At 44.4% G+C, this 16,499-nt stretch overlaps 1 protein-coding gene across 1 annotated transcript in view; it reads right to left on the reverse strand.

Annotated features, from left to right (window-relative positions):
• SGMS1 (sphingomyelin synthase 1) overlaps positions 1 to 16,499 on the reverse strand; it is a 415,891-nt gene that overhangs the window by 398,835 nt on the left and 557 nt on the right. The gene's annotated exons all lie outside the window — the stretch shown is intronic.

Here is a 16,499-nt window from a genome sequence, read left to right on the forward strand (position 1 = left end):
TGAAAATTTTGCAGTGGTCTCTTAATTTTTGCCAGAGCTGTATTTTAATATATATATATATATATATATATATATATATATATATATATTTTTTTTTTTTATTTATTTCAATTAAAATAATAAATTAAAAACAGTTTCTTATCAAGCCATGGTCTGTATTAAAAATAAAAGCTGAAATCTGGCAATGTTCACACTGGTCTCTGGGGTTATTCCCAAGGCCTGTTGTTTCGGGACATCCATATGTAAACTAGCAGCACAAGAAGGCTGACTCAGACGCTGTCTTTTATATTCATGCATTTAATGAATGTTTGCAAAGGTCACTGTGATGGGAGGGGGAGCAGAGACATCTGTGATATCACCCATGGGGATTGGTAGATGCTTTGTTATTAGCTGTGTATAGATTTGTTTTCAGTCACTGCAATCCTGACTGTGATGATAATGAGTCTGCTGAAACCTATTCCTAAAAGACCAGGAAGGGGTTCAATTCTCCAAAGAGCTCATAAGGCAAAGTATATATTGCCATTGCTTACATGGAGCCAATGTAGCAAGATTGTCCACCAGTTCATGTCCCCAATGGGGCAACACAATTTTAAATTTCCCTATTTTTTACATGGCCGGTAGAGTCTCAAATGACAGAGAAGAACATTACCCACTACAAAGAGTGTAGTCAGACAATTCCATCTGACTTGTATCTCTGAGCACGCTCTCCTTCATTCACATCTCTGATTATAGCAATGTAAGTATAACTGAAAACATCCAGGGACTTCATAAGCAGCTCCCTGTGGATAGTCCATATGTCAACAAGGCATATAGCATTATCTATTAACGGTCCATACGCAAGAACAAGCTATGGCAAGGGACAGGTAGGAAGCTCCTAGGGAGAGGGATCGTTGCCTGCTAAATAGGTTAAAGTGTAACTGTTGTTTTCATTTCCTTTCATAAATCAATAGTGCACATGAAAATAAGCAACTTTGTAATATTTCTTATCAGACACATCTGCTTCTTTCTCCACCAGAATTGATCATTATCAAAATTCTAAAGTCAGAGGTAAAATCTGTATTCAGTGAAGACTTTCCCATTACTGAGATAGGAGATGACAGCTGTTACTGATGAGATTCTATGTAGATATAGATGAGGGAGGAGGAAGGAGCTCTGCCTCTAGTTCCTCCCATTTCTCTAGCTCCTTCCTCGGTTTCAAGCTCCTTCCTTTATCTCTAGCCATTCCCCTGCCTGTAGCTCATCCTGCCATCATAGAATCTCAACAGAATTGAGAATTAACAATAGAAATAAAAGAATCGGGTTTGATGCTGCGCTAAAAACCACAATATCACAAAGTTGTAAAAAATTCCTTTTCTTTATTTCCAAAGGTCAACGCGTTTCAAAGGCATGTCCGCCTTCTTCATCAGGACAAGGAAAATAAAAGAACAGCCCTAATTATTTTCCTTGTCCTGATGAAGAAGGCGGACATGCCTTTGAAACGCGTTGACCTTTGGAAATAAAGAAAAGGAATTTTTTACAACTTTGTGATATTGTGGTTTTTAGCGCAGCATCAAACCCGATTCTTTTATCTCTATTGTTTTTTTCTCCACGGCTATATCGGGGCTGCAGCTTACCGCATTCTTTGCATTCAATTGTTTCGGCTTTCCCAGGAGTTGTGCCTGTCACAACCATAGCAGGTGAGTACCTGTCCTGTTGTTATATCTCCATTTCTCATCGGATAAGACCCTATGTGCGCTTTTTTCCACAGTTTTCTCTGACAGAATTGAGAATTGTGATAATGACTAATCAATTCTGGCAGAGAAAGCAGCTAATTTGTCTGATAAGAAATCTTCCAAAGTTGCTTATATTCTTGTGTACTATTGATTTATAAAATAAAAACTAGAACGGTGGTTACAGTCTAACCCCTTCACAACCATGGACGTACCTATATTTCTTGAAAGGCAAGTGCTAACCGACCAAGCACATATAGTTACGTCCTGGCAATCACTATGCCCTTATTGGGCCCTCCCAGGCTAAAAATAGCAGCCTACAGCCACCCAGGACTGTGGCATCCATTAGATTTGACAATCCCGGAACTTTAATCTGCTCGTCCCAATTGCCCTGGTGTGGTGGCAATTGGGGTAATAAGGGGTTAATAACAGACCACAACTGCCACTAAGCCCTAGATTATTAATGGGAGGTGTCTGTGAGACCCCCTCCATTACTAATCTGTAAATAACAAGAAATAAACCCAAACACCGAAAAAATCATTTATTTGCAATAAAAGACAAAAGAGCACCCTCTTTTACCAATTTATTAACCCCCAAAACACCCAGGTCCGACGTAATCCACAGGAGGTCCCACAACGATTCCAGCTCTGCTACATGTGAAGTGACAGAGGGCGGCTATAGAACATGACTGCCTGTTGTGAGCTTCAGGCACTGAGCCACACGATGATCACTCAGATTATTTGTTGTCACAGCTGGAGGTTCCCATGGTACTCCACTTGTCCTAACCTGAGGTCACCTCTGCAAAGTCAGTGACCTCACCTTAGGAGAGGTCATGGAGTTCACAGACCTGCATCTCCTGGTAGAAAACTGTGGGGTTGCCAAGAGAGGCAGATTTGGTGCTAAAATTTCCACAACATATTCCTGCACACCTCCTGGCAATAAAACATATCACTACCGCATTTGATATGAAGCGGTAGTGATGTTATTTTGTTTTTTCCAGGTGGTGTAGATTGGGTGCAGGATTATGGTGTAAAAATGTCAGCACCAAATCTGCATCTCTTGGCAAAAAAACCCACCAACAAAACAGTGGTTTTCTGCCAGGAGATGCAGCTATGTGAAGTCAGTGACCTCTCCTGAGGTGAGGTCACTGACTTTATTGAGGTCACCTGAGATCAGATTACCTGCGATCACAGGTAGAGGGCCGTGGGAATCTCCAGCTGTGACTTCACTGTTCATAGCGAGGCCCAGTCTCTGCCTGAAGCTCACAACGGGTAGTCATGTTCTATGGCCATGTGCTGTTCCTTCAGATGTAGCAGAGCTGGAATCGTAATGGGACCTCGTGTGGATTACGTCGGAACTGGGTGCTTTTGGGGTTAATAAATTGGTGAAAGAGGGTGTTTTTTCCATTTAATTTCAAATAAAGTATTTTATGGGTGTTTATGTTTTATTTCTTTTCACTTACAGATAAGTAATAGTGTTGTTTCATAGATGCCTCCCTTTACTAAGCTAGGGCTTAGTGGCAGCTGTGGGCTGTTATTAACCCCTTATTACCCGGATTGCCACCGCACTAGGGCAATCGGCATGAGCCAGGTAAAGTGCCGGGATTGTCACATCTATTGAATGCAACAATCCTGGGTGGCTGCGGGCTGTTATTTTTAGGCTGTGGGGGTCCAATAAGTATAAGTCTCCCCAGCCTTGGAATACTAGCCCCCAGCAGTCGGGGTTTATCATGGCTGGGTATCAAAATTGGGGGGGACTGCACACCGTTTTTTTATTTAAAAAAAAATAATAAAAAGCCACATGTGGTGTCACTTATTTTGATGCACAGCCAAGATAAGCGAACGGCTGGGGGCTGCAGCCTGTACCCGCATGTTATCTGTGGTGAGTATCATAATACAGGGGGACCCTATGCCAATTTCTGTTTGTATACCACAATAGTGACATGCAGACAGCGTCTGTGATTGCAAACAATCAGATGCTGTCGCACATGCCGGAGGCGCATCTGACAGCAACCAATCACAGACACCTGGACTCCCGGTGGGCGGGGGAAGAAGTGAATATGTATGAGTCTAATGAGTGGCCCCAGAAGAAGAGTGAGTGGCCCTGAAGCAGTTACAGACTCGCCGGAGACTTGGTAAGTATAGAGTGCTTGCTTTATTTATTTTTTTTATTTTTTATTTTTTTTTTATTTTCTTAGTTGCCAGACCTCGATCATTAGCCAGAGTTCCCGGAGAGCTCCAAGCCTGGGTCCAGCACCCGGATATTTTTTAAACCGCGAGTACCCGGTCTGCCCATCGCTAATAATAATCATTAAAAAAATATATATATATAACTTTAGCATACTGTAGTTTTTGGCATCTGTAAACTGCACGGATCTTTCCACACTTTGTTTACAAAAGTATGTCATGTTGAATCACTAGGGATCTACAGTGGATCCTATTGATCTTAATGGGATCCTGCCAAATCTGTGTGAGTGTGGACATCACTACAGGAGAAAGGTGATAAAACCTGACTGCATACTATGGGCAGCATCATCTGTTCCAGTACAATCTGTATCTTCACTTTTGGTCATTGGAACTAAAGCCAGCCATATTATGAAATACCCCGAAGCGTGGCGGCACCAATCCACAATCCCTTTCCATTTTATGGCTTCTACACCGTTCCGAAAACATCACGGTTCAGAAACGTATTATCTCTCCCATTGTTTCCTTCATATAATTCAATTGAGGCTGAAAGACACAATTCTTGCACAAGGAGAACTGAAAATTATATTTCCTGGAAAAGGAGCTCAGTAATAACATTACTGCGACATGAATAAAGAGCTGAACTCCTTGACCTCCATTGCTATCTGCACATACATACGTGTATACACAGCCCCGGCATATACAATAATGTGCCATCACGGCTTATGCAGATTTACATTTTTCTTTATTGGAACGTTGGGATTTTTTGTTCATGTAAATGTCATATGAAAATAAGGAGAGCACGAAGTCACAAAAGGGCAAATTATACGCTATATGAAACATTTTATTACAGAATTGGAAAAATATCAATAGCATTAGCTTTGGACTATATTCTATGAGAGTTCCCTCCACACAGATGTATGAACTGTGGGGAATTTTACCCCCTACCCATGCTATATTTGCCCTGCAGACCCCTCAGCTGACTACAGGACCATGATAGACTGTGGATTATCTTCATCTAAATCTATGGGGAAAATATACAAATAAAACGCGTATTTACAGCAAGAGCGTTTGAAATGTTGCAGGTTCCAAAAACGCACCGCGGTCAGGTTAACGCTGCATAAAAACACACACACACACGACATGAGATTTCTATAAATCATCTTTGGAGCAGCAAAAATCTGCAGCATCAAAAACTTACCAAATATTCACCATAGGAACTTAGCCTTAGGGCTCACTCACACGACCGTAGATACGGTCATGTGAGAGAATCCAGTCGACGATGCAAGTAATGCTCTTATCCAAGTGTCACCTTAAAGCTGGGGCCACACGGGGCACTACTGCGATGCTTGCATGAGACTCGGCTCGTGCTGGCAGCACATCAGGAGCCGAGTGTCATGCGAGTGTGCCTGCGTCCGAGGTCCGACCCTGCGAGTGGACCTCAGCTGCGGGGGGCGGGCCGGCGATGCGGAGGGGCGGACCAGCACTGCAGAGGGGCGGGCGGGCCGGCACGGAGGAGGGGAGGGAGGGATTTCTCTCCCTCTGTCCTCCGTAGCCGGCTATTGGGATTCTCGCTCTGCACGCGCGGTACACCGGTGTACCGCGAGTGCAGTGAGATTTTTCTCTCGCCCCATGCACTTGAATGGGTGCGAGAGAAAAGAGTCTCACCTTACAATCGCAGCATGCTGCGATTGTTTTCTCGGTCCGATTAGGGCTGAGAAAATAATCGCTCGTATGCTCTAACACACAGGCTAGAATTGGTCCGAGGGGAATGCGATGTTTTATCGCACTCCACTCGCACCGATTTTCTCGCCGTGTGGCTTAGGCCTAAAGGGAACCTGTCAGGTCCAATATGCACCCAGAACCACGAGCAGTTCTGGGTGTATATTGCTAATCCTGTCCCAGCCTATAGTAGCATAGATAAAGGGATCTTTAGAAAAGTACAGTGGTACCTCGGTTTTCCTTGATCTCGGTTATCGTTGGTTTCGTTTTTTTCGTTGATTTTTTCCACTAAAATTTTGCCTCCGTTTTTGTTGATTGCCTTGGTTTTCGTTTGTTTTTGTCTGCTTGCCCATGTGACTACGCTGCTATTTTTGCAAAAACAAAGGGTGATCCACTTATTCTCCGGCTCGGTGTGGCGCTATGTGAGTGTCACCCAGGTCATCAGTTTCAAAATGTATGTAAGAAATGTAAGATAAAATGTATTTATTCTTTACATAGTGTTTTATATTCATTTAAATATTTCTTTTATATTCATTTCTTATTGTTTTTAGTATTAAACACTATCTTTATTCCCTATAAAATGTGTTTTTGGTATGTATTTTAGTGTCTAAAACTAACTGGATTTACATTGATTCCTATGGAAATAATTGCTCCGGTCTTGGTTTTCATTGATTGTATTCTGACGAATTATAACGAAAACTGAGGTATCACTGTATTTCTAAAGATCATTCATGATATGCTAATCACTGCAGAGACTAATCACAAGGGCATTAGTTCCCTTGGCTAGTTGGCCCCTTAGCATGTAAGTAATGAATGCACAGCCATAGAGCATGGTCGTGCTCACCTCTGCTGCCACCGCACCCGCCGCTGGATTTCGTCTCAGTGGCAATGATCCTTGGACTTCTGGTCATACTCACTATGAAGCAGGGTATACGCCTCCTGGCTTCAAACTGGTCCAGTGCGCATGACCGGAAGTGACGGGGACTACTGATCATGTGCACTGACCCTATGCCCAGCGTTCTGAGGCAGTGCAAGAGACACAGGTACGCGCATCACTGCCGATGATGACGCTAGGCAATGGGCATTGAATAACATCTCATACGCCCATGTAGGCGTGCTAACAGGCTAAGAGGGCGGACTAGTCGGGGGAACTAATGCCCTTGCGACTAGTCCCCGGGCTCATTACCATATCATAAAGGATCTTTAGAAATACTTTTTCTAAAGATCCCTTTATCTATGCTACTAGATACAGGGACAGTTTGGCAAGCAGTAGCAATATTCACCCAGAACCGCTCGTGGTTCTGGGTGCATATTGGACCTGACAGGTTCCCTTTAATGTCATCTGATTCTCTCGCATGATCGAACCTGCGCACACTGTCAGGAGAAGATGGAGAAAAAAGTTCCTCCACCTCCTCCATTCTGTGAGTCCATGGCATCCGAGAGCAGTCTGACAATTTCCACTCATTAATAGACTTGAATGGGTGCACTAAAAAAAAAACAAAAACCTGATTCTAGTTTTTAAGCAGATTTAAGACCCGAATATCTCAGCAAGAAAATATAAACATATAAAAAAAAAAAAAAAGTGTGCTTAAAACACTTCAAAAACCACATTATAGCATGGATTTCTGATGTAATCTTCCTCTTGAAAACATCAGATTTTTGCACCTTAAAAAACTGACCATGTCCTGTCTTCATATAGTTGGGGGGGTTGCAATGTTTTTCTGGCTTGTAAAAATTTTAATTGTCATCATGCTTTGTGCTAAAGCATTTTGTTTGGGTAGCTTTTACATGTATGGATTTTTTTTCCAGATAGGAAATGCATGAAGGAGTGCAAAAACAACACAGAACATGCAGCATGTAAAGAAAAAAAGAAAAGAAAGAAAAGGATTAAAAGAACAAAACACAGCAACAACAAAAATTCCAAGAGTAAAAATGCCACCAAAAAAAGACTTTTTTGTGCTTTTCATGTTTTGTTATTGACTTACAGCTACGGTAAGTAAAAAAACATTTGCAAAAGAAAACACAATATGTGACTCCATCACTAAGCCTACACCGCATCTGTGCTGGAGCATTAGGCCGTATGTGTTCAGTGTCAGCTCAGGCGTCACTTTCACTTGCTACCAGATCACTAGATGTGTGTATAGTGTACGCCTCAGTGTAACAAACCTGTAATATACACTCCGCGCTCTCCTCCTCCTCCCCTGGACACCGGCCAACAACACCACAGTACCAGGATCACCGCCAGCATCCCTCCCCAGAGAAGGCCGGATGAATGCATGTGACAAGCAGCAGAGTGCAGCATGAAAGACAACTTGTATGTACACAACAGTCCATGTCTTCCACAGATCACATGCCACATACTGTGCAGACACGGTATACAGGCAGCTCTGTGCTCTGTAATCTTCTATGGAAACTTATGTGAGGTGATCAAACGACAACCTCATCTACTACAATGCAGAACTGAGCCTCACATCTCACCAGGCATAAACCTGCCAACAGCATCTGTGAGACAAATTATACTTTAATATAGATATAGATATATATACACACACACACATACACTCTCTCATATACACATATGCACACTCGCACACATACAAACACACACATATATATATATATATATATATATATATATATATATATATATATATATATATATATATATATATATATATATATATCTAATATATCAAGCTGTATGTGTGTGTGTATATATGTGTGTGTGTGTGTGTGTGTGTGTGTGTGTGTATGTCCGGGATTGGCATCCGCACCGTCGCAGCTACAGCCACAAAATTTTGCACACTCACACATATGGACCCCGAGAGCGTCATAGGCTATGTTTCGAGGGGAAATTTTAACCCCACACTTTACAGTTATTCGCCAAAAAACCTGCCTCCATTAAAGCGAATGGAGCTGGGAGCCATAGTGCAGCCAGAACTTCAGAAGAATGCACAGCCACGCCCTTATATGGAATGTTGGCGTGTCACAATGCAGCCAGGGAAAGAGACATACACAGACAGGGAAAGAGGCAGACACAGACAGGGTAAGAAACAGACATAGACAGGGTAAGAGACAGACAGAAAGAGACAGACTGACAGGGAAAGAGACAGACAGGGAAAGTGACAGACGGAGAAAGATATTGAGGCATACGGAGAAAGAGATAGACAGGGAAAGAGACAGACAGACAGACAGACAAAGAGATAGAGAGAGACAGAGAGATATATACAGAGGGGGAGACAGACAGAGAATGGGAGAGAAACAGAGAGACACTTACTATCCCGGGCAGCGCCAGGTGCTATGTTGTGAGGCGAAATTTAAACCCTGCACGTTCCAATTTACCAATCAATTTTGCCCCTATCTACATAATGGGGAAAAAGTGAAACGAAAAGTGTTGGGGGCAAATTGACAGCTGCCAGATGTGAACAAGGAGGACTTCAAGAATGAGAGCGATGGCGCCAAAGAGTATATACCGTACAGTTGCTAAGGTGGGGCCCCGACATGGGATACTCACCACACTCGGGGATATGAACATACACACACAAAATGCGCCACACACTACCACGTACATGAACACATATACCACCCTCAGCACAAGTCTCACCACACATACACCAACCTCGCCACATAATCGCCCTAAACACACACAAGTCTGGTATTATCCTTCAAAAATAAAAATCTGATTAATAAGCAGCCAAACTACAAGAACAACAAATGTACCATATAGGAAATACGGCAGCTGTCAGTCACATGACCTGTCTATATGTGTATGTGTGCGCTAATATATACTGTCAGGGGGAGGGCTTTCTGTTGCCTGGAGATTTATCAGGCTGCCAATAGCAACCAATCACAGCTTAGCTTCTATTGTGCTACAGTTAATTAATCTGAGCTCTGATTGGTTAATATAGGCAACAAAGGACATTCTCAGTATGTGTGAGGTCATAGGATGTTAAATCTGTGTGGAATATCTGTGGTGTTGAAATATATGTTGTGAAATGCTTCTATTACCTTAGTTTTTGCCTTTTAATAATTACATTTCTATTTGTTTTGTGGTTTTTGTGTGCAGAATACATTTTTGCTAATACATTCTATTTTGATAACAGCAGTTATTAACCCGGGCGAAGCCGAGTAGTACAGCTAATTTTATATATATAATATATATATTCATACATACATACATACACACACACACACATACACACGGTGTGTGTGTATACAGTGCCTACAAGTAGTATTCAACCCCCTGCAGATTTAGCAGGTTTGATAAGATGCAAATAAGTTAGAGCCTGCAAACTTCAAACAAGAGCAGGATTTATTAACAGATGCATAAATCTTACAAACCAACAAGTTATGTTACTCAGTTAAATTTTAATACATTTTCAACATAAAAGTGTGGGTCAATTATTATTCAACCCCTAGGTTTAATATTTTGTGGAATAACCCTTGTTTGCAATTACAGCTAATAATCGTCTTTTATAAAACCTGATCAGGCCGGCACAGGTCTCTGGAGTTATCTTGGCCCACTCCTCCATGCAGATCTTCTCCAAGTTATCTAGGTTCTTTGGGTGTCTCATGTGGACTTTAATCTTGAGCTCCTTCCACAAGTTTTCAATTGGGTTAAGGTCAGGAGACTGACTAGGCCACTGCAACACCTTGATTTTTTCCCTCTTGAACCAGGCCTTGGTTTTCTTGGCTGTGTGCTTTGGGTCGTTGGAAGATGAAATGACGACCCATCTTAAGATCCTTGATGGAGGTGCGGAGGTTCTTGGCCAAAATCTCCAGGTAGGCCGTGCTATCCATCTTCCCATGGATGCGGACCAGATGGCCAGGCCCCTTGGCTGAGAAACAGCCCCACAGCATGATGCTGCCACCACCATGCTTGACTGTAGGGATGGTATTCTTGGGGTCGTATGCAGTGCCATCCAGTCTCCAAACGTCACCTGTGTGGTTGGCACCAAAGATCTCGATATTGGTCTCATCAGAGCAGAGAACCTTGAACCAGTCTGTCTCAGAGTCCTCCAAGTGATCATGAGCAAACTGTAGACGAGCCTTGAGATGACGCTTTGAAAGTAAAGGTACCTTACGGGCTCGTCCGGAACGGAGACCATTGCGGTGGAGTACGTTACTTATGGTATTGACTGAAACCAATGTCCCCACTGCCATGAGATCTTCCCGGAGCTCCTTCCTTGTTGTCCTTGGGTTAGCCTTGACTCTTCGGACAAGCCTGGCTTCGGCACGGGTGGAAACTTTCAAAGGCTGTCCAGGCCGTGGAAGGCTAACAGTAGTTCCATAAGCCTTCCACTTCCGGATGATGCTCCCAACAGTGGAGACAGGTAGGCCCAACTCGGATTTTGATGCAGAAAAATCCGCAGCTTTCCCGCAAAATCCGCAGGTGCGGATTTGCCGCGGATTTTGATGCGGATTTTGCGATTTTTTTTTTTTTCAATTTTAAAGGCAAAATCCGGATGAAAATCCGCAACAATAATTGACATGTTGCAGATTTTTCCGGATCAAAATCCGCACGAAATCCGCTGCGGAAAAATCCGCAGCATGGGCACAGCATTTCCAAAATGCCATAGAAATGGCTGGGAAGTGCCTGTGCTGCAGATTTTCGGGAAATCCGCGGCTTTTCCGCGAGAAATCCGCTGTAAAATCCGCGCATTTTCCGCAGCGTGGACACATAGCCACCAAATCGCACACCATTTCTGATGCTATGGCTGCTACGGATAACTGATTTGAGGCACAACTAAAATCCTTCTTTTTGCTAGGCTTACAGAACATGGAATACTAATTTAAGAAGTGTGTTGTCATCAGTGGAGAGTATGTGGAATAAATGTAAAGTTTCATCATCTTATCTCGCTTCTTTCTGGGTAAAGCCAAAGACTTATCAGCAGCCTCTCAAATAAGCTTATTCGTTTTAACAGGAGCAAACCTTGGGAATGAGAAGGGCTTGTCCGAGTAGTGTACAACCCCTTTAAGCAGAATAAACATGTGCACTGCAATGTAAAAACAGACTTTCTATTCATTTGTTCAAAATTTTGATCGTCTTAATTGCTTCACATTTGTAAAAAGTGGTTAAAAGAAGTGACCGGTTCATTCTTCGAGCGGCTTCTGCTCTGTTGATAGATACAAACAAACGAGTAAAAAAAGTTGGTGGAGAACCCCCATTACAAAAGGCCAAAAAGACGCTTCTAGAAAACCATATTTGGCGGTGTTGTGCAGCTTTTTTCAGGGGGTACGCCGGCATGTAAGAAGCGTTGTGTGCACAGACACTTATAGGTATTGTCTTTCCCAGTGATTAAGAATTTACCGCAGATTATTTGAAGCGACCATCTCCTCGTCAATTTAACAAAATAAATAAGTTACAAGACAACATTCTTCTTTCCATTAACCAGGCCATTACTGAAGACATGATGGCGCGAGGTCCAATGCCAGCGAGACCTGGACATTGCTAGAATTTGACTGATAAAGCATCTTTATCATCATTTTGTTTTTTCAGCCATTTTATCTTTTTGGCTGCCTGGTTTTAAATAAAATAGGTATTCAATGTTTGATGAAGTTCACACACGCTTAGGCTCTGTGGCCACGTAGCGTGTGTTCATGCAGTTACGCTGCGTTCTGCACCGCAGCGTAACTGCATGCGTCCTGCATCCCCCAGCACAATCTATGAAGATTGTGCATTATCCATGCCCACGTGGCGTATTAGAGCGCAGCGATTTGCATGCGGCTGAAGCGCTGCGTTCTAGGAAGTGACATGTCACTTCTTTCGTGCGCTTTGCATGCAGCCCCCACTCGGTCTATGGGAGGGGCTGCATCCAGAGCGCATGGAATCGGCTTTTCAGTACGCACTGTTTCTGCAGCGATTTGAAGCGCACGTGTGCTGTTCAAATCACTGCAGAAATTTCTGCAGGGACAGAACGCAACGTGGGCACGTAGCCTTACCTCTCTTGACACTTTCGCTTTTTTGCGCCCATTTAGAGTAAAAACAAAACCCACAATCCCTTCAATTATATATAAAAATGTTTAATCTTAGTCTTCAACTACACAAAAAAAATAATTACGGTACTCCAAAAGAATGATGAATTCGGGCCTAAACGTTTGATAGGCCCCTGAGGTCACTATCCTGCGACAGGTCACAGTCACGTGTGCTCCGGCAGCAAAGCAGCAACAAGGCGACGGGTTAAGGCTATGTGCACACTATGTCTGTGAACACTATGTCTGTGTGTACGTCTTGGAACGTTTCCTGACATATACTGGAGCGTAACCATTTGGTCAAGTTTACCAGACAGAGGCACAAGGTGTGTTCTTCCGGCCTCCATCTGCCCAGTATATGTCTGCGTATCACATATCTGTATAGGAGAGCGAGGCAGCCTGAGCTTTCCTATACAGAGGCTACTGCAGAGGCATACGGTATATCATGCAGTATACGCAGGAACACAGTGGTTCCCCATGGTGGATGGATACAGCACTCTCCATCCTGACTATGTAGATGGCTGGGTACATACCTCCTGAGCGTACACACAGTGGTTACAGACGCAGTGTGGACAGAGACCTATGGCTGCTCTGGTCCCATCTGAACAGGAGGTAGGTTACAATGTTACCCAGTTGACAATCATTGTCCGCAGTGTCACAATGCAGCATCCTGATGTGTCACATGTTGTCGTCGGATGACGCTCATTTTTCAATTGCATAAATTTGTGCTACATACGTGTGGTGTGCAAACATGCCCCAATATGAGCGCGTTATCAGACCTCTAGGCTAGTTTCACACAGCCTGCTTTTCGACGTTTTTCCGGATTCGGCGCACGCCAGTACAGTGTATACAGTACAATGGCAGCGTGACAAGCGCCGGTCACATGCTGTCATGTGACCGGTGCATGTGACCCGGAAGTTACAGCGCTGCCATTGTACTGTATTCACTGAACTGGCGTGCGTCGAATCCGGCAAACTGGGGAAAGGCCGGTTTCACACATCCGGCTTAACAAGTCATTTTCTTGGGACTCTCAGTCACTTTACAAACAACTTTGGATTCCCAAGTCCTGAATCCAATCTACATGCAGAGCTAATGACTAGAGGAGAGCGGACCCGTGTAACTTCGGGTTTGCCTGGTTCAGAGGGACTTTAGCTAAAGGTCAGTTTGGGAGCAGGACTTGACCTGAACTTGATCCCAGAGCTCAAACCTCATTGGAAGTCACTAAATGAGCAGTGCAGTCCTCCACTCACATACAGCCAGCCATAAACAGAACATTTCTGTGGGTGTCATGGATTTGTCACAGGTGACAGACAGTCACGTGGTTTCTGGCCATAGAAGGTCACAGTGTTTGGCTGTACAGAATGCTCCTTAACTTTCCATTGTTCCTGGTGGTTTCATCTTTCTCCCGTTTGGACCCAGCAGGAGCTCACCTTCCATCCAGCTGCTGATCATCAGCATTATCTTGGTGCTTAACTACCCCTTCCTTCCTTCCTTGGACTGGTGTTGGTGATATCTTCAGTTCATTCAAGCCTTGATTACAAGCAGGAGGCTTGTTCTCTGTGGTATCATTGCTGAAAACTTTGCTAAGCTTCTACCTGTGTCAACAGTAGATAAGTAATTCATGCATTTTCCTCTGTGTGTCCTCTTTGTGTTGTGTTTAGTGGGGTTGACGTAGAGCTCATCCCACCCGTTCCCTATTTAGGGCCCAGCACTAGAAATACCTAGGGTCAGGTGTCCGGCTCGGCACATAGGTGTGCAACCTATCTACAGTAGAGTGGTGAGGGACCCCAAGGACCAGCAGACGGTTCGGTCAGGGGTCACCATCTTCCCTTTCCCTAGACACAAGGTTTCCCTTGAATTTCGCTTGGTACTTCCCCGCACCTAGCGTGACAGAAGGAGGTAGGACTTATTTTGTTTTTTGTACACACTACATTCAAAAACTTCTTTTTAACCCATGAATGACATTCAGAGACTGTAAGCAGCTCACAATGGGCCGAGCACTGAGCGTATCCGAGCACACCAATGCTTGATCGAGTGGTCAGCATACAAATAGCACCCAAACTCAGACATTGATTTTTTTTTTGTAAAGTCTGTGAACCCCAAACTTTACAGATTGGGTCCGCTCACATCTACGGTAGTATTGCCAGATGCAGATCTCCAGCCTGTGCTTTACTTCGCTCAGTATCCAAGGTCTCCTGCAGGGAGGGGTAAATGCCTCCGAAAATCTCCAGTATTTTATCATTATTTCTAAGTATCTTGTGGGTCAACATCTCCGATGACTACATTCAAAGCACTTCATAAGCCAAAATACCATGTACTTTGGGAAGGAGTCGGCCACCATCGAAGCTAATGTAACTATTTCAGTGGCCAGGAAAAGTGGATTTCAATGGAGCAACAGAAAACAACTCAAAAATGTATTTCTTTGCCTAATTTAGCTCCAAGATTTACGTATTACAATTATTACCAGAAACCCAAGTAGGCAACGATGATCCCGGAGAGCAGCATCACTTGTGAAGCAGTGAAAGTGTACCTATGTGTTGAAGATTTTTTTTGTATGTTGCAGGGGCTTAAATGACCAGCAGATTGGGGGTACGGGTGCTGAGACCCCCAACAATCAAAAAACCTTTCAAACGCACTTAAGCAAGCAGAAGATCTCCGCTCAGGAGGCAGCAGCACCTTCCTGCATGGGCGCGCAGACTTTCTATGGAGTGCATACACTACTCTGAGCGTTCATGCAGGAAAAAGCCTTTCTTTTAGCGTGTGGATCGCATAAACACTGCAGTCAGTCAGTGGCTACTGATCGGCTGCAGATTTTACACTCTGTTTAAACATATATGGCTCGAGTGTGCAATGAAAATACTAGATGGCACCTGCTGATCCCCTTCTAGTCCTCCATGCTGCTTGATGGGTTGCCCACCTGTCTCCTCTTTCAGTATTGTTGCAGTATGACCGCTATAGCAAAGTCAGTCCCCACCGCTGGCTGCAGAAGACATGAGGCAAGAATACAAGACGGAGGACCGGGAGAGGGGAGGATCAGAAGAACGGAGGACCGGGAGAGGGGTGGGGGGGAATCGGCAGGACGGAGGACCGGGAGAGGGGAGGATCGGCAGGACGGAGGACCGGGAGAGGGGGAATCGGCAGGACGGAGGACCGGGAGAGGGGGAATCGGCAGGACGGAGGACCGGGAGAGGGGGAATCGGCAGGACGGAGGACCGGGAGAGGGGGAATCGGCAGGACGGAGGAACGGGAGAGGGGAGGATCGGAAGGACGGAGGACCGGGAGAGGGGGAATCGGCAGGACGGAGGACCGGGAGAGGGGGAATCGGCAGGACGGAGGACCGGGAGAGGGGAGGATCGGAAGGACGGAGGACCGGGAGAGGGGGATCGGCAGGACAGTAAGCGCGGATTAGTATTTCATAGCAAAGTCAGGCCATATCTAAAATAAAAGAAGGGGGGGGGGGGCGACACCTTTGAAGAATAAGAAACTATAAGAACTTCCATAACCATCACTGGAATGGACCTATCACGGGTCCAGGAGGAACAGTAGAGGGTCCACGGCTTCCCAGGAGCTGTTCACGCCTTATACATTGTAACCCAGGATATAAAGAACACATTGGCACAATCACACTTCATGTTATTAGCGGATACTTGCAGATGATCTGTTTATTTTGGGGGGGTTTTATAGCCAATTTACAACTAAATTTGTTGTACATCAGCCGGGGACACACAATGTGCAGAAACCTTATAGTTCTTTGCTGCTTGATATCCGCAGACCCTCTTACTGGTGACGGGTCGGAGACGTAAGGAGGGTCTATGCGGAGATCTTCACAGTAGGGGCCCCTTTTCTGCCCTGATGCAGGGGCCCGCGCTATCTGTACCCACCTCTGCACCAATATAAATGCCCAGTGGCACCG

The sequence above is a fragment of the Anomaloglossus baeobatrachus genome, chromosome 5, assembly GCF_048569485.1.
Source record: "Anomaloglossus baeobatrachus isolate aAnoBae1 chromosome 5, aAnoBae1.hap1, whole genome shotgun sequence".
Lineage (NCBI taxonomy): Eukaryota > Metazoa > Chordata > Amphibia > Anura > Aromobatidae > Anomaloglossus > Anomaloglossus baeobatrachus.